This window comes from Penaeus japonicus, unplaced genomic scaffold (genome assembly GCF_977035675.1).
Source record: "Penaeus japonicus unplaced genomic scaffold, GWHDUDI00000001_assembly GWHDUDI00000004, whole genome shotgun sequence".
Classification (NCBI taxonomy): Eukaryota; Metazoa; Arthropoda; class Malacostraca; order Decapoda; family Penaeidae; genus Penaeus; species Penaeus japonicus.
The window spans coordinates 21,177,265-21,195,135 of record NW_028234406.1 but is presented as its reverse complement, the minus strand read 5'-3'; the positions used below and the strand labels follow the sequence as shown (position 1 = coordinate 21,195,135).

At 32.9% G+C, this 17,871-nt stretch overlaps 1 protein-coding gene across 33 annotated transcripts in view; it reads right to left on the bottom strand.

Moving 5' to 3' along the window:
• Positions 1 to 17,871, bottom strand: part of LOC122249917 (uncharacterized) — a 39,588-nt gene that overhangs the window by 19,590 nt on the left and 2,127 nt on the right. For 23 of the 33 annotated variants that reach the window (XR_015190994.1, XM_086536297.1, XM_086536298.1 and 20 more), the window contains exon 1: positions 778 to 17,871. This exon is cut by the window's right edge. The gene's annotated coding sequence lies outside the window, so the exon portion shown is untranslated. The remainder of the gene's footprint in view (positions 1 to 777) is intronic. The other 10 variants (XM_086536310.1, XM_086536295.1, XM_086536314.1 and 7 more) reach the window with 10 other exon arrangements.

Below are 17,871 nucleotides of genomic sequence, written 5' to 3'. Positions count from 1 at the left end.
AACCCTGGATATCATCCATACCTTTCAAATGTACTTTTCCTTTTACTCTACCTAGGGTGTCATCCATTTATTTCAAATCTATCGTTTTCGTTACTCTGCACAGGGTATCATATATGCCTTTTAACTATTAATTTTGTGTTACTCTACCCAGGGTGTCATCCATATCTTAAATAATCTACCTTTGTTGTTATTCTTCCTAGAGTATCATCCATACTTTTAGAATCTTGTTTTTTTGTTACTCTACCCTTGGTATCATCCATACCTTTCCAAATCTACATTTTTATTACTCTTCCCTGGGTATCATCCATACCTTTCAAATCTTTCCTTTTTGTTACTCTACCCTGTGTGTCATCCATATCTTTCAAATCTACCTTTCGTATTACTCTGGCCAGTGTGTTTTAATATCTTTGAATATCTTTTCCCAGGGTATCATCCATACCTTCTAAATCTTTACATTTTGCTACTCTACCCAGGGTGTCATCCATGCCATTCAAATATTCTTTTCTACCCAGGGTGTCATCCATACCTTTCAAATCTACTTTTCTTGTTACTCTACCCAAACCTTTATTTTTTAATACACTGACCAACTCTTTTTTCAATAACTCATACCTTTCATATTTCATTCAAATTCATATTTTAGCCATTTTTTCTTAATCTATTCAACCTAGGGTGTCATCCATACCTTTCAAATCATTATTTTTATTGTTCTATCCTCTCTGTGTCATCCATACCTTTCAAATCTTTCTTTTTCTATGCTACCCTGGGTGTCATCCATACCTTTCAAATCTCTCTTTTTTGTTATTCTACCCTGGGTGTCATCCATACCTTTCAAATATTTTCCTTTTTTGTTTTTCTTTTTTGTTACTCTACCCTCAGTGTCATCCATTCCTTTCAAATATATTGCATTTGTTACTCTTCCCAGGGTGTCATCCATACCTTTAAAATCTTTTCCTTTTTTTCTTTTTTTTATCACTCTACCATGGGTGCTATCCATACCTTTCAAATCTACTTTCTTATTACTCTACCCAGGGTGTCATCCATTCCTTTCAACTGTACCGTATTTGTTACTCTTCCCAGGGTGTCACTTCAAATATTTATTTCCTGTTACTCTACTCACGGTGCTATCAATACCTTTTAAATCAACCACTTTCTTAAGTTAATTGCTTTAAAATCCCTCTTTTCTGTTACTCTACCCTGGGTATCATCCATACCTTTTAAATGTACCTTACTTATCATTCTAGCCAGGGTGTCATCAATACTTTTCAAATCTTATTTTTTTGTTACTCTACCCTCGGTGTCATTCATATCTTTCGAATCTACATTTCTTGTTACTCAGGGTTTCATCTATACTTTTCAAATCAGCCTTTCGTGTTATTCTACCCAGGGTGCAATCCATACCCTTCAAATCTGCCTTTCGTATTCCTATACCCACGGCGTTGTCAATACCTTTTAAATCAACCATATTTGATAAATTAATTGCCTTCAACTTTTACTACTGTCATCTGTATAATTATATACACATCTTCCTTCATATCATATTTTGCTCGTCTTTCCGTGATCTTCAATACCCAGGGTATGATTTTTACCCAGGGTACCATTTATACCATTACACCTCGTTATTTCTCTGCCCAGGGTATTATTCATATCTTTCAAACATTGATATTTTCTACCTTGGGTGTGATCTCTACCCAGAGTGTCAGTCATTCATACCATTAGAATTTATATTTTTACTGTACTGTCCAGCGTCTTTCAAATCTTTCAAATCCTTTCAAATCTACCTTTTTTCACTCTACCCAAGGTGTCACCGTATCTTTCTTTATTTTTCTTTGTTACTCTTTCTTTTTTGTTACTCTACCCAGGATGTTATTCATATCTTTCATATCTACTCTGACAAGCGTTTTTCTATAACTCTACCCGGAGTATAATTCAAACCTTTCATATTAGGCCTGTTTTATATTTACCCTTTCGTTTCAACCATATATTTAAGTCTATCTACGATGTCAGTAATAGCATTTTTTCCACTTTTTCTTAATTCTATTATTGGGTGTCATCCATATCTATCAAATCTTTCTCTTCAGTTACTCTACCCAGCGTGTCATCCATACCTTTCGGAACTTTCTATTTTGTTCCTCTACCCTTGGTCTCAGCCATACCTTTCAAATCTTTTCGTTTTCCGTTTATCATTAATTATTGGTTTCATCCATACCATTTTTGTTATTCAACACTGGGGGGCATCCATACCTTTCAAACCTTTCTTTGTTCCGCATCAATACCTTTCACATTTTTTTTTTTTTTTAATTCTACACTGGGTGTTATCCATGCCTTTTAAATCTTTCGTTTTGATCCTCAACCCTTTGATTCATCCATACCTTTCAAATCTTTCTTTTTCGTCATTCAGCCCTTAGTTTCACCCATACCTGTCAAAGATCTTTATTTTTTTCTTTTTTGTTACTCAACCCTTGATTCATCCATACCTTTTCCTTTTTTTGTTACTCTACACTTGATTGTCATCCATACCTTTCAAATCTTTCATTTTTGTTTCTCTACGCTTGTTTCATCAAAACCTATCAAATCTTTTCTTTGAGTTACTCTACTCTTGGTTTCATCCATACCTATCATATCTTTCCTCTTAGTTACTCTACCCAGGGAGTCATCCATACTTTCAAATCTTTCTTTTTTGTTACCCTTGGTTTTATCCATACATATCAATTTGTTTTTATATTGTTACTCTACCAAATATGTTATCCATACCTTTTAAATCTTTTTTTTTTTTTCTAAACCCTTGGTTTCATCCATACCTCTAAAATCTTTCCTTTCTGTTACTCTACACTGGGTATGATCCAAACCATTCAATTCTTTCTTTTATAATGACTCTACCCCTGATTTCATCCATACCTATAAAATCTTTCAATTTTGTTACTCTACCCAAGGTGTCATCCATACCTTTTAATCTTCCTTTTTTATTACACTACCCTAAGTTTCATCCGTACTATTCAAATCTTGTGTTTTGTTACTCTACCCTTACAGGTCTTTCTTTTTTTTTTTTTTTTTGTTGCTCTACCCTTGGTTTCATTCATACCTATCAAATCTTACTTTATTGTTACTCTACCCAGGGTGTCATCCGTACCTTTCAATTTCTACTTTTTTTGTTACTCTACACTGGGTGCCATCCATACCTTTCTAATCTTCTTTTCTTTTTGTTTCTCTACACTTGTTTTGTTTCTCTACATTTTCAAATATTTCCTTGTTGTTACTCTACCCAGGGTATCGTCCATACCTTTCAAATCTTTCGTTTTGGTTAATCTGCCCTTGGTTTCATCCATATTTATCAAATATTTCCTTATTGTTACTCTACCCAGTGCGTCATCCATACCTTTTAAATCTTTCCTTTTTGTTTCTCTACCCTTGATTCCATCCATACCTTAGAAATATTTATTTTTTGTTACTCAATCCTTGGTTTCATTCATACCTTATTCTACTCTGGGTTTCATCCATACCTTTCAAATTTTTCTTTTTTGTTACCCTACCCAGGGCGTCATCCATACCTTTCAAATCTCTCTTTTTTGTTACTCAACCCTTGGTTTCATCCATACCTTTCTTTTTTTTTTCTTTCTTGTTACTTAACACTGGGTGTCATCTATCCCTTTCAAATCTTTCTTTTCTATTACTCTTCCCATGATTTCATCCATCCCTTTCACATCTTTTTTTTCCTCTACCCTTGATTTCATCCATACCATTGAAATCTTCCTTCTTTGTTACTCTACCCTTGATTTCATCCATACCTTTCTAATCTTTCTTTATTGATATTCTACACTCGGTGTCATCCATTCCTTGCAAATCTTTCTTTTTTGTTACTCTACCCTTCCACACCTTAGAAATCTTTCTTTTTTTGTTACTCTACCCTTCCACACCTTAGAAATCTTTCTTTTTTTGTTACTCTACCCTTCCATACCTTAGAAATATCTCTTTTTTGTTACTGTACACTTTGTGTCATCCATGCCTTTTAAGACTTTCTTTTTTTTGTTACTTTACCCTTGGTTTCATCCATACCTTTCAAATCTTCCTTTTTTGTTACTTTACCGTTGGTTTCATCCATACCTATCAAATCTTTCCTTATTGTTACTCTACCCAGGTAGTCATCCATACCTTTCAATTTTTTTTATTGTTATTCTACCCAGGGTGTCATCCATGCCCTTCACATCTTTCCTCTTTGTACCTAATTTCATCCATACCTTACGAATATTTATTTTTTGTTACTCTACCCTTGATCATTATATATCATATTTCATTGTTCAAATTTGTTGTTACTCTAACCATGGTGTCATCCATACCTCTTAAATCTTTTTTTTTTTCTCAACTCTTGGTTTCATCCGTACCTTACTCTACACTGGGTATCATCCATACCTTTCAAATCTTATTTTTTTGTTACTCAACCCTTGGTTTCATTCATGACTAAAATCTTTCTTTTTTGTTACTCTACACTTTGTGTCATCCATACCGTTTAAGACTTTCTTTTTTTTTTGTTGTTGTTGTTGCACAACCCTTGGTTTCATCCATACCTTACTCTACACTGGGTATCATTCATACCTTTCAAATCTTTCTATTTTTTTGTTATTCTACCCTTGGTTTCATCCATGCCCATCAAATTTGTCTTTATTGTTACTTTACCCAGGGTGTAATCCATACCTTTCATTTTTTTCTTTTTTGTTACTCAACCTTTGGTTTCATCCATACTTTTCTTCTTCTTTTTTTCTCTTCTTTTTTGTTATTCTACACTGGGTATCATCCATACCTTTCAGATCTTTTTTATTGTTACTCTACCCTTGATTTCATCCATACCTTTCACATATTTCTCTTTTGTTCCTCTATCCATGATTTCATCCATACCTTTATAATCTTCTTTTTTTTTTCTCTACCCTTGATATCTTCCATACCTTTCTGATATTTCTTTACTATTACTCTACCCTTGGTTTCATCCATTAATAAATCTTATGCATTATGTTTCATTATATATTATATTTCATTGTTCAAAATTGTTGTTACTCTAACCAGGGTGTCATCCATACCTTTCAAATCTTTCTTTTTTTGTTACTCTACCCTTGATTTCATCCATACTTTTGAAATCTTTCTTTTTTGTTCCTCTACACTTTGTGTCATCCATACCTTTTAAATCTTTTGTTGCTCACCCATTCATACCTTACTCTATACTGGGTGTCATCCATACCTTTCAAATCTTTCTTTTTTTATTCTACCCAGGGTATCATCCATACCTTTCAAACCTTTCTTTTTTGTTACTCAACCCTTGGTTTCATCCATGCCTCTAATACCTTTCTTTTTTGTTACTCTACACTGGTTATCATCCATACTTTCCAAATATATTTATATGTTTTTTTGTCGTTGTTACTCAACCCTTGGTTTCATCCATACCTTTCAAATATTCATTTTTGGTTACTCTACCCTTGGTTTCATCCATACCTATCAAATCTTTCTTTATTGTTACTCTGCCCTTGATTTCATCTCTACCTTTCAATTCTTTCTTTATTGTTACTTTACCCTTGGTTTCATCCATACCTTTCCTTTATTTATTCAGCCCTTTGTTTCATTCATGCCTATCAAATCTTTCTTTTTTGATACTCTACCCGGGGTATCAAACATACCTTTAAAGTTTTCCTTTTTTGTTATTCTTCCCTTGGTTTCAGCCATACCTATCAAATCTTTCTTAATTGCTACTCAACACTGGGTGTCATCCTTTCAATCTTAATTTTTTGTTACCCAACCCTTGATTTCATCCATACCTTTAAAATTTTTCTTCTTTGTTACTTTACCCAGGGTGTCATCCATTCCTTTCAGATCAACCACATTTAATAAGTTAATTATTTGCGTCTTTTACAACAACCATCTGCATAATCATATATCCTTTCTAATTTACTCGTTTTCCCTAGATCTTCTCTACCCTAGGTATAATCTCTATCCATTCATACCAGTAATATCTACATTTCTATTACTCTACCCAGAGTATTATTCATAGCTTTTAAATTTACATTTTCACTACTCTGATCAGTGTGTTTGAATATCTCTAACCAGGGTCTCATCTGTATCCTTTTTTTTTTTTGTTGTTGTTGTTACTTAACCCTGAGCGTCATCCATACCTTTAAAAATACCTTTCTTTTCTCTACCTTGGGTATCATCCATACTTTTAAAATCTACCTTTCTTGTTACTCTACTTTGGGTGTCATCCATACCTGTAACTCTGCTCTTGGTGTCACTCATACCTTTCAAATCAACTACTTTTAATAAGTTAATAACTTTCATCTTTCACTACTACCATCCGTATAATTCTATTCATACCTTTCATATTTTACTCGTTTTCCCTTCATATTATCTACCCAGGTTATCATTCGCACCATCTAAATCCGCCATTGTTATTTCTCAACCCAGGGTGTTATTCATATCGTTCAAACTATATCCGTCATCCATATATACCCTTTTAATTTCGATTTTTTTTTTTTTTCTCAGCCGTACATTACACCTTCCATTATTTTTTCTTGTACTGCTCTAATCCATGTTTCATCCATACCTTCCGTTTAAACTCTTCTCCCTAATATCAATTCAATTCTCAGACCAATGTGTTTCCTTTTACCTTTTATTTCCTTAATATTCAGTTAATCTAGCCAGTGTATTCTCTATATCCTTTGTTTCTTGTTTTTTGTTGTTGTTTTTTGTGTCATGCATAGCTTCCATTTAACATTACATTTAATTCCATATTCATTTACATGTGTGTCATCCATACCTTTACTCTTCATCCAGATATTCATATCATCCTTTTAATTAAAGAGTGTTTACCCAATTTGCCATTCATATCTTTTACACAAGCATTCGTTTTCCTTATTTCTGTATACTACATCATCCATACTTTTCATGTAACCTTTAATTTCGTTATTTGTACCTTTCATATACCTTTGCGTTTTTTTGTGTTTTTTTTTTTTCTACTGTTTTATTGATTCACCCTTCGTTCATAACTTTATTTCAACGTTCCATTTTCGTTTTTTTGCGTTAGTCTGGCCAGTGTGCCATCAATTTCGTCCTTTTAAGCATTTCTCTGTCCAGTGCGTCATCCATTCCTTCCATTTAATCTCCTATGCATTATTCTACTCAGTGTGCCATTCATACCTTCCATTTCACCTTTTCTGAATCATCCATACCTTCCATATAATCTTCTTTTTCACCCATACTTTCAATTTAACTTTTTTTTATTCTACACCTTGTGTCATCTATATTTTCCTTTTTTTCGTTACTCTACTTACTGATCCATAGTTTTTGTTTTACTTTGTTCGACCAAGTATATCGCCCCTTCTTCCCAATTCAAATTTTTGAATTAATCTACCCAGTATCATCAATACCTTTTATCTTATCATTTTTCTTTCTTTATTTTTTTTTTACTCCACCTTCATTCAACATCAAATTTTATTCCTTATTTTTCCTGTTATTGACTCAACAAGCCCATCCTCTCATTTAAATTTCATTCATCCTTTAATTTCTTCCTTTCATATCGCTCTTCCCAGGGTATCGTTTATAGCTTTCCTGTGAACCATTCATACCTTTCCTGTTCTACCGCTTACGTTACTCCAGGGTCTACCGCATAAGTAGACCCATTTAACCTATCGGTTTGCTGATTATTGTATCATTTTACCACCGTGTCATCCACACCTTTTCATTTATCCTTACATTCTTATTTCTGTATTACTCTACGCTATGTTCCAATCAGACCTTTACTTTATTTTTTTATTATCTTTCTTTCTTATTACTTAGTATGCATATATTTCTCGAACTGTTTCACTCCTCGTTATCAACTGTATCCAATCTATCACCTATGCTTGTGCGTCATTCATACCTTTATCTTATATACCTTTTAAATACTGGGATGTCGTTCATACCTTTCGTATTTTACCTTTCTTATTACTCCACATCAGTCACCTTCATTTTGTTTTACTTTACACAATGTATTGTCCATTCCTCTCATTTTTACCTCTTTTTTTCTATCCCTCTATCCAGTTTTGTTATCCAAAACTTTTACTTCCCAGTACATCCTTCATATGTATTTTTTATTTCTAACCTGTGTTAACCATACCTGTCATTTTGCCTTCTATTTAACATTTATTGCATACTCGACCCATTAAGTCATCCAAACCTTAAATCTAATATCATATATCATTGTTCATATATATCTGTTGCCGACTCTGTATTCCATACTGTTTATCTAAATTCAATTCACTACCTTTAATATCTTTATTTTGCTCTATAGTATAGTACCTTTCATTCAAATCACTTATTAACCTTTCATTCTATATTACTTTACGCGATGTTGCATGCATGTCTCTCTTTAAACCTTTTATTTTCTTCCTTTTATTTTCTTGTCACTGTACCTAGGGTATCATCCACATTTTTTCTCTACGTTTTTGTTTAATAATACATACATTACTATACGAAGTTTTTCACTCTAACTTTTCATCTTACCTTTGATTTTCTTATCAATTTGTTTTGTTAATTGCAGTATCATCCAAACCTTTCATTTCACCTTTCACTTCACCTTTCATTTCAACTTCTTTTCTTATTTTCGTATTCCTCAATCCACAAAATTATCCATATCTTGCGTTCAAACTCAATTTTTCATTACCGTTTTTTGTGCATAACTCCATCTTGCATGACATCCAGACCTTTCAATCAACCTTCCATTTCTTTATTTTTCTAGTAAATCTAACCATTGCATCATCAAAACCATCCACTTGACCATTTTTCATCTTTTATTACCTTATCCATACCTTTCACATTCATACTTTCATATACACGCTAATCAACTCCTTTTGGTATTGCTGCATTTCATGTACCATTTATTTATTTCATCTAAACCTTTTACTTCCTTTTTCTTTCTTATTAATCTTCTTGATTTGTTGCCCATTACCTTCCATAAAATTCCCTTTTTAGTATTCCCTACCTTTATAATATCCTTAAATTTCTTTTTTTTTTTTTGTAATACCTTTCGTGGTATACCATCCCTGCTTATCCTTTAATCCTCCATTTCCTTCATTGGATCATTCATACTTTGATTCCAATTTTTCATCTTCGTATTTTTGTGCAATTTTCCCCAGTGTGTCATTCAAACCTTCCATTTAATATTATACTTTAGTGTTTATATATTCTAGTATTATTGTTCCTTGACCAGACATTCACTTTATAAACCATATATTCCATTTAAATTTCATTCATACCTTTAATTTCTTTCTTTAAAACTGCTTTCCACTGGGTATCATTCCTGCCTTTGCGGATTTGCGCATTAGTCTACCCATTTAGCTTTTCTTTTTCTCATTTTTTGTATTCATCTGTCCTCTGTCATCCATACCCTTCCATTCTTCTGTCTGTACCTCGCTACCAATGTTTCGTCTGTCTTTGTTTCAACCTTTGAATAATTTTCCTTTGAATTCTCTACCCTATATGTCATTCATTCTATTAGTTTCATTGATACATACACACTCTTACTTTTCATCTTACATTTCTTTTTTCTTTTTTTTCTTTTTTGTTGTACCCAATGGGCCAACGTAGCTTTTGATTTCCGTAGTATATCATTAATACCTTACATTTAAACTGTTATTTCCTACCCAGTGTGTTATCCATACCTTTCATTTTACCTTTGAGTGTCTTACTATTTTATTACTCCACCCACCGTTCATACATTTATTTCAACTTTCCATTGTCGTATTTTTGTATTTGCATCCATACCGTCCATTCAACCTTTATTTGCATACTCAAACTTTCCTTTTTACCTTACATTGTGTTACTATACCTTTTACCTTTACCTTCAATTTAACTATGCCCAGTGTGATATCTAGACCTCCCATTAATAAATATTACCTTTAAAATCCACACCTTCCATTCAAACTTAAAATCTTCTTTTTGCTCTACTCTGGGTATCTTTCATACCTTTCATTCCTTGCCGGTTACGTTACTTAATATACCTAATTAACTTTTAATTTTAATACATTTGCATTGTTCTGTGACATCCATACTTTTTCATCTGAACTTTCATTCTCATTTCTGCATAAGTCTACGCAATATCTAATCCACACCTTTCCTTTAACCTCTCATTTTTATTCTTTTGAGATTCTTATGAATTTGCTACGCCATCCATTGAACCATCTGTATTTCTATTCCACTTTTCCAATCTCGTTTTTTTACATTATTCTACCAAACCTTCCACCGAGCATTGCATTTCATTGTATATACATTTTAGTATCATTAATACGTTTTTCGCCTTAGTTTACCCATCTACCTGTAATACTCAACCATTTGTGTCACGCATGCCTTTCGCTTGATCTTTCATTTTTGTCTGTGTTGCTTTAATTCATGTTCCATCCGTATCTTTCTTTGAACCTTTAGAGATGGATACCATGTATACCATTTATTTCCGCTTTATATTTATCAAAATTCTGCCCCATATTTCGTTCATTTCATACATTCATCAATGTATATATTACTCTACTACTCTTTCTTTTCATATTCTTTCTTTTATTTTATTTTTATTGCATTACCTAATGTGTCATTCAGACCTATCATTTAAACTTTTGTCATTCTTATTTTCGTATTCCTCAGCCTATAAGGTCATCCATATCTTACATTCAAACTGGATCTTTCATATCTTTCCTTCTTTTTCTCTCTACCCGATGTGCCATCCATACCTTTCATTAAACCTTCCTTTTACTTATTTCCCTCTTACTCAATCCATCGTGTCATCTAAAACACATATCCAACAATTTCCTTATTCTTTAGTTTCCTTATGTTTCATTTGTACCTTTATTATTCACACACATTCTTATTCCCTACTTTTGATACTAGGGTGTCATTCATACCTTTCACATCTTACCTTTCCTATCACTCAATTCTATTACGCCAATAACCTTCTTGTATTGTTTTACTTATAGTATTACCCATAACTCCACCCTGTATGACAACCATACTTTCAATTATGTTCGCCTTTATTGTATTTCGTCTATCCAGTCTTATTCTACCTAGTACCTCAATAATACCTTTAATTTCAACTCTCATATTATACCCATTGTGTTATCCATACCTTCCATTTTACTTTCGAGGTTCTTACTATTTTACTCAACCCATTCCATTCATTCATATCATAACTATCCATTTTCGTATTTTTTGCATTACTCAGTGTTTACCCATACGTTCCATTTAACATTCTTATTGCTTATCCACACCTTTCGTTTAACCTTTTTTTCCTAAACCTAGTATTTCACATATAATTTTAACGTAACCCATGTTTCATTGTTCTAGCAAGAGTGTCATCCAAACCTTTAATTTCATCTTTTTAGTCTTACATCTATACTTCCCATTTCACATACTTTCATATTACTTTTACCAAATATCGATTTTATCCATACCTTTTATATAAACTTCCATACCTTAAATTTCTGAGTTTCTTATCGCTCTACCCAAAATATAATAAATTCCTTTTCCTGTGTATCTTCCATACCTTTTTATTTAACCTTTCATTCATAATATTGCTTTACTCTGCAGTCTTTCATCCACACCTTTATCCGGTCTTTAATTTTCTTACTTTCTTATTACGCTCTACCTAGAATGTCTTTTTTGTGCATGCATGTGTGTGTTACTCCACTCTTTGTGTACCATTCGTTTATTTACTATAAACCATTCATTTCCTTCTCTATGTAATACTCTTCCAAGTTTGTCATTCTTCTTTTTCGTTAAACCTTTCATTTCCTTGTGTTTTGAATCACCCAATATGTAAATTAAACCTCTAATTTACTATTTCACTTTTTTACTCTTACTATACCCAGTCTTTTATACAAGCTTTTTATTTAACCTTTTGTTTCAGTTTTCGTTTTCTTCTTTCTCAATGCATCTTCCATCACTCATAACTCTCCGTCTGATCCATACATACACTTTCGCCTCACATTCCATTTTCTTAATTTTGTATCAATGGACTCACCTTTACTTTCAACCTTTCGTATTCTTATTTTTGTTTTCCTCAACCTTTTGCGTCATCCATACCTTTTATTCAAATTCTCTATTATCTCCTAAAATTGTATTAATTCAACCAATGTCATATTTCACCTTCCATATTTTATTCTATCAGTCTTCCCAATGTTCATCTACACCTTTTACTCAATCTCTCTCCCTTATCTGCCTTTCATACCTCTCTTTTAACTTTTCACTTTCTTATTTTTCTTTTTACTCTATTCATTGTATCATCTAAACCATATAACTAATCTTTCATGTTCTCATGTATTTTCATTACCTTATCCAGTATTCCAGCCATACCTATTTATACCTTGGATTTTTTAAATTGCTCTATTCGGACTGTCATTCATACTTTTCAATTTATGGTTTACCTTTCTTATTACTACAGAGTAACATCCATTTCAATCACCTCCTTTTTTGCATAGCCTTACCAAAAGTATCTTTCATTTCTTTCTTAATCTCTTATTTCCTTATTTTGGATTACACTACCTGTTATTTTAATCCGTACCTTTCCTTTAACCTTTTATTTTCTTATTGGTATATTACTTCAACCAGTGCAATATCCATACCTTTCACTTGATTTTAGTTTTCCCAAATTCGTATTTTTGCATTACTCTACTTTATGTTTCACACATATTCTTTCCTATATATACCTTTCATTTACCCATTCAAATTCTTGTTCTATTAATGTTCTAACAGTCACATCCACACCTTTCAGGAAACTTTTTTTTTAAGATTATACTACTTTACCTTTATTCCGTCTTCCAATTCTTATTTCTTATATCAGTATTTCTTTACCTATTCTGCCATCCATACCTTCAATTGCACCTTCCATTTCTTGTATCAGTATTGCTCTACTCGCTCTGTCATTAAGACCTTTCACTGCACTTTCTCTTCACTAATATTGTTGAACTCAGCCCTTGTTATTCAATTACACTCAAACCTTTCTTGAAACTTTCATTTTAACTTTTAACCTTATTTCTGCATCACTCTACCCATTCAGCCAACCATAACCTTTCATCGGATTTTTCACTTTTCGAATCTTGTTCAACTCGTATTATCCTTACCTTTCACATTAACGTTTCCTGTATCAACGAACCTTTCAGTTTCCCATTACCGAATAAATAGAGCTAGTATACCATTCAGACCTTTAAGTGGTAGTCTCTCCGCTTTCACATTCCTCAATTACTCAACCAGCATGCATGCAACCCTAGATATTGCTTTCATCTACACCATACATTTAATTTTTCATTTTCTTGTTCTTTTACTTTACCCTGTATCTCATCCGTGTTTTTATTTTCCACCTAGATTTTCATTTATACTCGGTCTGTCGTTTATTTTATACTTTTCATATTTTACTTTTTATATTACTTCTTTATTACCTTCCTTATGTATATTATCCATTCCCTTTATATTTTACCTCTCTATCTATTTATTTGTTTCCATTATACTACCCAATCTTTTGTCCACACCTTTCGTAATTTTTTTTTTTCATGTATTCTTCTGCCCAACATGCCATCCATATTCTTTGGATAACCTTTCGTTTCCTCATTCATACTTTTCATCTGACCTTTCATTTTCTACCCCGCTTGACATTCATACCTCTCGTTTTACCTCAGTGTTTCTTGCCATTTTATTACTACTCCCGTTGCATAATTCATATCTTCATTTTATTTACTAAATTTCCATATTTTTGCCTTACTCTTTTCTATCCTATACGTCAACCATTATTATGCAATCCATATTTTTTATCTAACGTTCAATTTCATTTCCTTTCATATGTATTACTATACCCATTGTGTCATCCATACTTTTTATTTAGCTTTCCGTTTTCTTTATCTTTTATCAGACCCATTATGACACCCATACTTTTCATTTATTGATAATATATATATTTTTTTAATTAAATCCATCCACGTTTCCTCAGGCCTTTCCCTGTGCATCAATGTCATCCATACCTTTCATTTACCTTTCAATTTCTCATCATTACTCCAAAGGTCTTTTCACCCGTACATTTCATTTAGTTATAATATTCCATGTTTTTTTTATACAATTACTAAATATGTTATGCATATATTTCGTTTACTTTTCAGTTCTTATATTTATACCATGTCTAGATTTAACCTTTAATTCAACCCTTAATTCTGCCATTATGTTTCATTCTATATTACTTTATCCAGTGTGTCATCCATTCCGTCCATTTAATCTTCAATTTCCGTATTTCAGCTACTCAACTCTAAGTAGCAATGCTGTAGTAATGTAGGAATACTTTATACTTTTAATTAACCTTTCATTCTCTTTATGTTAATGTCATCCGTACCTGTCAGTTTAACCATACCTTTTGTATACCCTTTTAGTTTCATATGTTTGTATATTTATTTACCCATACTTTTCCTTTGACCTTCATTTAATTTTGTTTCCAGACCTTCATTTTCCCGTTTATTTGCTCTAATGTCACACACTTTCATTTTACCTTTTCATTTAATATCTTTATATTCCACAACCAATGCGTTATCCATACCTTTCATTTAACTATTTCTTACCAAATCAGCTTTACTCTACAACGTGTTTCATATATTACTTTTCTTTAACATTCTTATTTTTATAATACTCTACGTGGTGTTTAACCTTTCGCCTCTTTTTTTCTTTTTCTTTTTCTTTTTCCTTTCATTTTCTTAATTTTTCAATTCTATACCATCTATTACTCAACCTTTCTCGACTTTAATTCTAACATCATGTACTAGTGTAGCCTTTCGTTTTCTGAAGTACCTTATTTGAATATTCCTCTTATCTAATATCCACCCATAACTGACATGTAAACTTTCATTCCTTATTTTCGCATTACTATGTTCAATTTCCATGTCTTTCATGTCCCTACTTTTGTATTAGTCCTCCTATGAACCATCAATACCTGTCATTCACAACTTTCATTTAATCCTTATACTTCCGCCTAGCGACATTCGTATATTGTATATAACCTTTCATTTTCTTATTCGTTTCCATCAACTTCATAACCTATACCTTTCATACTTTTCCTTTTCCTTTTCCTTTTCATACTTTTCCTTTTCCTTTTCATACTTTTCATTTTCCTATACTTTCCTGTATATGTGCTATCCATACCTTTCATTCAAACTTTCATTTTTTTTTTTATTCCTCAACTCAGCATGTTATTCATACCTTTCAGTAAAGTTTTTAATATTCATTAGTATTATTCAGGGCAATGTGGCATACATGTATTTAGTTATCTTCCATTGTATTACAATGCCCAATCTGTTACGCATACCTTTTGTATAACTTCTCAGTTTGTCATTCAGCCGTTGATTTCTTTGTTTATTAATTACTTTACCCACACCCTCCATTTCCTCTTTCGTTTGCTTATAGTTTTGTTACTCTAAAGTCATTTACACCCAGGACATTCCTTGAACCCATGTCCCATTCATGTCTTACATTTAACGTTTTTTATTTTCATATTACGCTGCCTAATGTGTTACTTTCCATACATTTCAAAATATCGCCCGCTTATAAATGTATCATTGTTCTACCAACTATGTCACACATACCTTTCATTGAACCTTTTACTTTCTTAATTATGTATGATCTACCCATTAATTCCATGTAACCTTTATTCCTAAGTTCGCATTCATCTACCGAATAGATCATATTTACTTTTCACTTAATTTTCTGTATCAATTTCAGTATAACTCTTTCATTTTAACCTCTTTAAATATAAATTTTTGCTTTCCGTAACTCAATGTATAAATCCATACCTTTCATTAAACCTTTCATTAAACCTCTAATTTACTTATTTTCACATTTCTCAACCCGGTGTCTCATCCATACCTTTTATTTAAACTCTTTTTCTTAAAATAGTATTATTCAACTCTGTGTTACGTCCATTGCTCTCAATTAAACATTACTCTTTTATCAATTTTCATAAGGTACCTAATGTACACTAATGTGTCATCCATACCTTTGAACATTTTTTTTTATTACTCTAACTATCTTCCATTCCACCTTTCATATTCTTTTCATGCAATAGTTTACCCATTGCATTAATCATACCCATCATTTCCTCTTTCGTTTTCTACCCTTGGTTTTCATTATTTTTTGGATTAGTCTACCCACTGTACCATCCATACCTTTCACTTTACCCTTTTACTCTCATTTTTGCATGACCCTACCTAGTCTGTCATCAATGACTTTCATTCACTTATTCGGTATCTTATTTCAAATTACTCTTCCATATGTGCCATTCATAGTTTTCAATCTTTTTTTTTTCAAACTCTTCATTACTCTACCAATGCCATCCATATATTTCATGTATTCTTTCAGTTTCCTACTTTAGTATTGCTTAACCAAATCATCCGTACTTTTCATTTAACCTTTTTTACCTCTTAATTCTGTCCAAATATTGTTGTTGTTTTTTATTATAATACCCACTTTGCCATCTTCAATTAAATCTTCAATTTTCTTATTTACGTATTTCAATACCAAGTGTGAATAACCTCTCATTCTCTTTTCTATGTAAAACTCAGTGCCATTCATATCTTCCGTTAAACCGTTCATTCATTTTTTTTTTCTGTTACTCTAATTAGTGTACCATCCACACATTTTCTTTAACTTTTATTTTTTCATATTCTTTCATTGTTCTACCCAATGTATCATATATATACTTTTCATTTAACCTTTAATACCCTTTTTCCATTCAATATGTCACTCATGCCTTCTATTTAACCTTTCCGTATCTAATATCTATTTTACTACCAAAGTCTTATATATATTTCATTTGGCGTTTGGGTTAATACCTTCAATTACCCCGCCGAAGTTACCATATGATTGGGAAACAACTGCAAGATTGCCAGGGAGGCTGGAAGGAGGGCGCTAGGGGTCTCATCTGGTAAGACGAAAGATAACAAGGAAACTTGGTGGTGGAATGAAGAGGTACAAGCTGCCTTCAGAGGAAAAGGTTCGTCAAGAAAAAGTGGTATAGACAGAGAGACACAGAAAGTAGACGTGAATTTAGAGAGAGGAGGCAAGAAGTTGAAAGGGAAGCGGCAAAGGCTGGAGCGTATGGCAAAGTGTGTGGTAAGTTGGATACAAAAGAAGGAAAAAAAGCTTTAAACCGACTGGCCAGACAGAGGGATCGAGCAACGAAGGACATACAGCAGGTGCGGGTCATAAGGGATGCGAATGGCAATGTGCTGCCTGAGGGGGCGAGTTTGCTAAGAAGGTGGAAAGAATATTTTAGAGAGCTGTTGATTGTGGAGAATGCAAGAGAGAAAATAATGGACGAAGCTCAAAGGATGTGCTCCAAGGATGTATGGAGAGGTGCATGAAGTAAGTGAAGCTTAAGTAAGGAATGCTATGAAGATAATGGAAAATGGAAAAGCAGTAGGTCCAGATGTTGCTTAGGAGATTAAGCAGTGATATTCCTGACAAGGCTCTTAATCAGAATCTTGGAGGGGGAGAGAATCCCTGAAGAGTGGAGAGGAGTATTCTGGTGCCCATCTTCAAGAGCAAGGGAGATACGCAAAGTTGCACAAACTATCGTGGAATAAAGCGGTTAAGTCAGAGTCTGAAGATCTGGTAAAGAGTGGCAGAAGCTAGACTAAGTGCATAAGTAACAATCACTGGACAGCAGTATGGATTCATGCCAGGCAGGAGTACATCAGATGGCATATTTGCTTTGCGAATGTTGATAGTAAAGTACATGAAAGACCAGAAAGAGCTACACTATATATTTGTGGACCTAAAGAAGGCGTATGACAGGGTGGCACCATTCGCTAGAGAGTAGGGGTATGAGAGTCAGCAGAAGTAAGACAA